This window comes from Motacilla alba, chromosome 24 (genome assembly GCF_015832195.1).
Source record: "Motacilla alba alba isolate MOTALB_02 chromosome 24, Motacilla_alba_V1.0_pri, whole genome shotgun sequence".
Taxonomy (NCBI): Eukaryota; Metazoa; Chordata; class Aves; order Passeriformes; family Motacillidae; genus Motacilla; species Motacilla alba.
In genome coordinates this window covers 870,756-876,755 of record NC_052039.1, presented here as the reverse complement: position 1 = coordinate 876,755, position 6,000 = coordinate 870,756, and positions in this window count along the sequence as shown.

Genomic DNA, 6,000 nt, shown 5'->3' with positions numbered 1-6,000 from the left:
TCAAAAAGCAGTGGCCATGCAATGCTGTTCATCCTCCTCCAGGACACTCCCGGTACCTTTGGGGGCAGCTGGGGTGGGCAAGGGTCAGGGCAAGGCTGCAGCCTCCCCTCTCTGATCCCGAGTGCAGGCTGGCCCCCTCCTGCTCCCCCTCCTGGGGCTCTGCTCTCACTGACGTTCTGCTCCTCTGCTTCTGTTTATTTGTCCTCGAATGTGTCTTTGTCTTAGCCAGGAACTTGGAGAGCTCCTTGGAAAGCTCCTTGGAAAGCTGGCTCGGGCTGCCTTTGCCATCTGGCTGCTGCTCATGGCTGAGGATTCCGGTAGCAAACCAAACCCAAACACTGGGATAGGGGCCTGGGGAGAGCTCGTTTTTATGAGGAGGAAAATGGGATGGGAATGGGAGAGAGCCTGTCTGCTCTCAGGCTGAAGAGGAGCTCTCCCCAGGGCTCCTCAGGCCCCTGGAAGCTCCCGGTGGTTTTGTATCCCCTAGGTCCCGATGAACAGGGTGGGGAAACTGAGGCACAGGGCCACTCCTTGTGTGGCAGAGCTGAATGTCCTGACCCCCAGGAAGAGTCTGGAAGCCCAGCCAGGGGAAGGTGGCTCTGAGGTCACCTCTTCCCCCAGTCTGGGTGCTGACCATGCTGGGGACAGTGGCAGCTCCTCCCGGGGGATCACTGGGAACGGGGCAGTGACAAATGGGCTCTGGCTGAAATGAAGTGATGTTATCATGGCCTCTGTTCCTCCCCCTGGGGGCACCACCAAGGGCCCTGGCTGCCTGGGCCAGCTCCCATTTCCCTGGGTGGTCACGGGTGGCCGGGCACCGTGAATCAGTGTCGGAGCAGAGCAGGAAACGGTGGGATGGGAACGGGAGCTGGAACCACTCTGCCGTGGAGGCTCCACCAGGGAATCCCGCACAGACCTCATCTGCCCTCACCCAGGCACTCAGGGTAGTATTTGAGCAGCTCCCCAGCCCTTCAGAATCCCACCTTGGAACTTTTGAGGCCATTTTTTGATGGCTCAGCCATAAAAGCTGGGAGTTTGCAGCTGGCCCATGTTCTCATTGCCCTCCTCCTTCAATGGCACTGTGGAAACATGAGCAGGTAAAGGATTTTCCTGGGGGAGGCCAGAGATGGTGTGGGGAGATGATGGAGCAGAGAATCCCCATGGACTGAGCTGTTCTTCCTTCCTAAAAACCCCATCTGGTGCTCCAGGCACTCCCTGTGTGAAAGCTGCACTGGTTTCCCTGGGAAAGCCTGGGGCAGGGATGCTCTGCGGTTCACTCTGTCCTTTCCCAGCTCTGCCCTCAGCCCTCCCAGCAGCACCCAGCCGTGGCTGCCATGGCACTGGGCACAGTTATCTCTCAGGGACTGGGGAATGGAGCTCTGCTCCCATCTCCAGTCTGCAGGACAGGCTTGAGAAGCAGATTGAAAACTGCCAGGGACAAAGCACATCAGTGCTTCATCCCCACAACCACAGCCATTCATCCCCACCTCCAACCCTCCCCACCTCCAACCCTCCCCACATCCATCCCCTCAGCCATTCCCTGGGCCCAGGGGTTCTGCCAGTCCCACCAGGACCCCTTAACTTCCACAGGTTCAGACTTCCTTGCACACAGCCTGCTGCAGCTCAAGGAGCTGCTGCTTGGTCCCCAGCTCAGTCAGCAGCTCATGTTCCCCTCCCAGCTCCTGGAGCTCCATCAGCTCTCTCTGATCCCAGGAAATGAGTTTTCCAAATGAGCCGTGCCCAGCCCATCGATACAGAAGGCATCAATGGCCAGCCCACTTTGTCCTTTGCTTTCTTAGGCCCTGTAATGGATGAGGTGAGGAAAGTGTCCCTGCCCACGGCAGGGCTTGGAATGAGATGGGCTTTAAGGGCTCTTCCAACCCAAACCATTCTGGGATTCTGGGATTCCACGATCATTTCCTCCTGCTTCTGGTTGTTTCCAATGTGTTTGTTGCCAAAGTTGTGTAAAAATGTGGCTGTTACCTGCACCTTGGAGCTGCCTGGATCTAAAGTGTGTCCCGAGAGGAGGATCAGCCCCTCGGGTTTCCCTGTGCTGGCTGCATCCCTGCTGGATCCCAGCTTCTCAGGGAATGCATATCTGCATCTCCAAATTCATCCCCAGAGAAGGTCTAAACCTTGTCCCCAGTGGAGACAACAGTGGGGTCTGTTGGCTTCAGCAGCACCAGGAATCAATCATAGATTAACACAGCAATGCCGGGCTCAGGAGCTCCCTTTATTGCTCCCGTCGGCCCTGGGCTGCCTCGGGCCCTGAGCCATTACCTGATCCAGGGAGCCCGGGGTATCTCGGGACCTCAGAGATCAAAAGAAAACTTTGCCCGGCTCAGAGGGAAGCACTCCGGGCTGCTGAATGTGCTCCCCCTGACCGTGTCATCTGTGAGAGCTTTGTCACTGTGCCCAAACCTGTGCTGGAAATCTCTGCCCATGGGCTGCGGTGACACAGCTGAAGGGAACACCCCTGCCTCGCCCAGGGCCACTGGATAAAAGGGTTTACAGCCACAGATCTCCCCAGTTTCCTCCACCCTGAGCATTCTGCCAGCACAGGAGTGTTCCCACACCCCCAGAGCCCCACAGCAGCGAGTCCTGAGCTCCCCCTGAGCTTCCCAAATCCTGCAGAGAGTCCTGAGCCCCTCCTGAGTTTCCCAAAGCCTGCAGAGAGTCCTGAGCTCCCCCTGAGCTTCCCAAAGCCTGCAGTGAGTCCTGAGTTTCCCAAAGCCTGCAGTGAGTCCTGAGCTCCCCCTGAGCTTCCCAAAGCCTGCAGTGAGTCCTGAGCCCCTCCTGAGCTTCCCAAATCCTTCAGTAAGTCCCAAGCTTCCCCTGAGCTTCCCAAAGCCTGCAGTGAGTCCTGAGCTTCCCCTGAGCTTCCCAAAGCCTGCAGTGAGTCCTGGCCTGCTCAGGACCTGGGAAAGGAAATAAGTTTGTTCTGCTGACGAGAACAAGTGACAAGGGCTCACCCAGCACTGCAGGGACATGGAACACAGAGCCTTTTTCATCCATACAGGAGGACAGACTGCAGGGATAGAGGTTTCCTGCTGTCCCAGTTTGAGCACTGGGTATAAATGTGTTTACACTGGGATTTCTGGCTGGTTTAGGGATCAAGTCCCACCATGGGACTTGGCAGAACTCTTCTCATGGGGTGTCCCTCCCCAGGAGCTGTGTGTCAATCCAGCCAAACTCAGCCTTGGGGAGCCTGGGGGAGCTGCTCACCCCAGGGCTGTGCACTCCCCTCCTTTGGGAATGGCCCAAAGTTTGGGCCCAGGGCAGGACAAGGGGAGCACAGGGGCTCCAAGGGCCTCTGCTGAACTCCCCTCATCCATCTCCATCAATCCTCCCTCTCGTGTGCCCCGGTTTGGTCTCTGGACCAGCTCCCTTCCTCTTTCCCCTGCCTCCCACTGCCCCCCAGCACACACAGGCACATTTCCTTTTCCTTAAGCAAACACTTTTCAGATTTAAAAGTGAACTCCGGGTGCAGGCTGCAAAAAGACAATGTGGCCTGGCCCCTTATCTGCTGCTATCTGCTCCCGACAAGCTGCCAGCCCAGATTGGCCTGCAGGAGAGCCAGTGTTTATGGCCACAGGAGGAGGGAGAGGAGGGGAAATCTGCTGGGCCAGATAAGTGCAGGAAATGGGGCTGGCGGCTGGAGCAGAGTCAACAAAGCTGAGCGAGCAACCGGACACCTCGGGAGTGCCAGCGATGTGACTCAGTGTCACGACTCTGTCACGACTGCAGAGAGGATTCGCCTGCAGTGGTCCCTGCCTGCCATGGAGAACAGAAACATCCTGATCTCTTTACACACCTGGAATGTTTGCCAGTGAAGAGCCCAAACTGAAGCTCCTCAGCCCATAAGCAGGCCCCTGAAATAACCCTTTTGGTTCTGCAGGACAGGGAGCACGAGCCGGGCCCAGCAGCAGCTCCCAGCTCAGTCCCACCTGGGGTTTATAAGGTGCTGTGTAAATCTGGAAGCTCTCTGGGCCCCAAAGGATCTCCTGGTCTTTGTCCATGTGCCACCAGTGTGGCTCAGAACCCAGAGCAGGAGGCAGGAGCTGCTCACATGGGCACCAGGAGATTTGTATAACCACCACGTTATTTTTATAATCACCTGCTATCCCCATGTGCACGAGGGGTTTGGTGGTAACTGGAAAAGCCTGTGGGCTTCGTCTGTAACGTATTTCAAACACAAAAATATCTGGGCTAATTATATCCAAGAACAGCAGCTCACATTGTTCTGGCAGCCCAAAAACTGTTGTAAGCATGGCTGTGGAATGGAAAAGTGAGGCTGTCTGCTCTCCTCTGGAAAACCAACTGAAGGGAGCTTTCATGCTCTGACGGCTGCTTCTAAGCAGGAAAACTTCTGCAAGCTCTGTTCTTTGGGGCAGCTGCTCTGGTTTTACCTTAAACTGTGTAATTTATGACAGAGCCTTCATATCTGAGCTCCTGAGAGGAAAGGCAGCCTCATGGAGAGCAGAGTGCCACTGATGTCCCACAGCCTCCAGCTGCAGGGCCCTGGGCCACCCCAGCTCTGTCCTGGTCAGGTTTTACTGGCTGAACTCCCTGAGTTCAAGCATTTTCATCTGCTTGCTGATGGGCTTTACCCTGTGCACTGCTCCAGCCCTGCTTTGGATGCTGCTGTTCCACCCTTACCTCGCTCCAGCAGGTTCCGTTCTGCTGCCACAGCCCTGGCCCACACCAGCTCCAGCTGAGAGCCCCACAGTGCTGCACACACCAGCTCCAGCTGAGAGCCCCACAGTGCTGCCACAGCCCTGGCTCGCTCCAGCTCCAGCTGTGAGCCCCACAGCCCCAGGGCTGGTGTGTTGGACTGAACAGAGCTCTGGGCAGTGTCCTCAGCCCAGGCAGTGCCCCTGCCCCAGGCAGTGCCCCTGGCCCAGGCAGTGTCCCTGCTCCAGGCAGTGCCCCTGGCCCAGGCACCTCTGGGGGCATTCACAGAATCCCAGATTGGTTTGGGCTGGAAGGACCTGAAAGCTCACCCAGTTCCATCCCTACTGTGGATCCCAGGATATTCCTCTGGTGCTTTCCTGGCACAGAGGAAACCAAGCCTTCCCTCCCCCTTCCCACGGATTCCTCTTTCACCCCACACCTTTCCCTGTGAATGGTTTGAATCCAGGTTTCGTCCCCTCCATATTTTGCTGTCCGAGGCTGGTGGAAGATTCCTTGCCCACAGCAGGGCTTGGAATGGGGTCATCTTCAAGTTCCCTTCCAACGCAGGCCATTCTGTGAAATCTGCATTTCTGCCACCTCCTCTCCTTGCACAGGGAACTGCTGGTTCTTGGCTTCTTTTTTTTTCTGTCGAGGTCGGGATTGAAGCTCTCGAGACGATATTTCATGTTCAGACTCAGGCGTTTGTTATTTCTCAGCAATGTTACGGTCTCTCAGCAGTGAGCTCTGCAGCGTTTCACTAACAAGGCACAAAATGGCTCACCATCTTTCTCTACAAGGTCTTTTAAGGCTAAACTGTCCAATTAAGAAATGACACCTAAATTATTTTCACTTTTAACCCAATAAGCAACCACCCCTGCCCCACAATGTGAACTTTTCTGTCCAATTACACAAAACCACCCAAACCCATGGAGGAGAAGGAGAAGAAGAAGGTGGAGAAGGTGAAGAAGAAGGACCAGCCTCTGCTCTAAAACCTCCATCTTGCTTTATAGATATTACTATGTTCTAAAACCTTAAACTCTGAGTTTCCCACCCTGTGACATCACACCCTTCTCTCCAAACCCCACACCCACAATCCCAGCTCTGTCATTCCATTTTGGGAGCCTTCTCCACAGGCTCAGGTCAATGCAGTGTTCTCCTGGGGGTCAGAGCCTGTCAGCACAGAGAGTCTGAAATTCTCAGCATCCAGGACTCCAACAGGGAGCAGCTCTCCCCTCTTGTCCCAGGCAGTTTCTTTGGCCCAGACGTTGGGCAGAGCCGGGCTCAGCCCCTCCTGCTGTCCCTGTCCTGGTCAGGATGCCCCGGGGG